Here is a 203-nt window from a genome sequence, read left to right as displayed (position 1 = left end):
AAGGTAATCAATAAAAGACCATTCATTATTTCTTGCAACATTTAACAGGAAGGAAATCAATCCCCATGTTCAGTATTGAGACACGTGATAATAAGAATAAAAATTGACGATTATTGGAGTTAATAATCTAATTATTCCTCTCTCCCATTTCTTCTCCTTCAAGCATTTTAAGGAGAGTAATGACAGTCATAAATACATAATAA

At 30.0% G+C, this 203-nt stretch overlaps 1 protein-coding gene across 1 annotated transcript in view; it reads right to left on the bottom strand.

Annotated features, from left to right (window-relative positions):
* Positions 1–203, bottom strand: part of LOC119593045 — a gene marked incomplete at its 5' end in the record, with an annotated part of 5,068 nt that overhangs the window by 1,433 nt on the left and 3,432 nt on the right.

This window comes from Penaeus monodon, chromosome 31 (assembly GCF_015228065.2).
Source record: "Penaeus monodon isolate SGIC_2016 chromosome 31, NSTDA_Pmon_1, whole genome shotgun sequence".
In the NCBI taxonomy this organism is placed as follows: domain Eukaryota; kingdom Metazoa; phylum Arthropoda; class Malacostraca; order Decapoda; family Penaeidae; genus Penaeus; species Penaeus monodon.
This window is presented reverse-complemented; position numbering and strand designations above follow the sequence as displayed.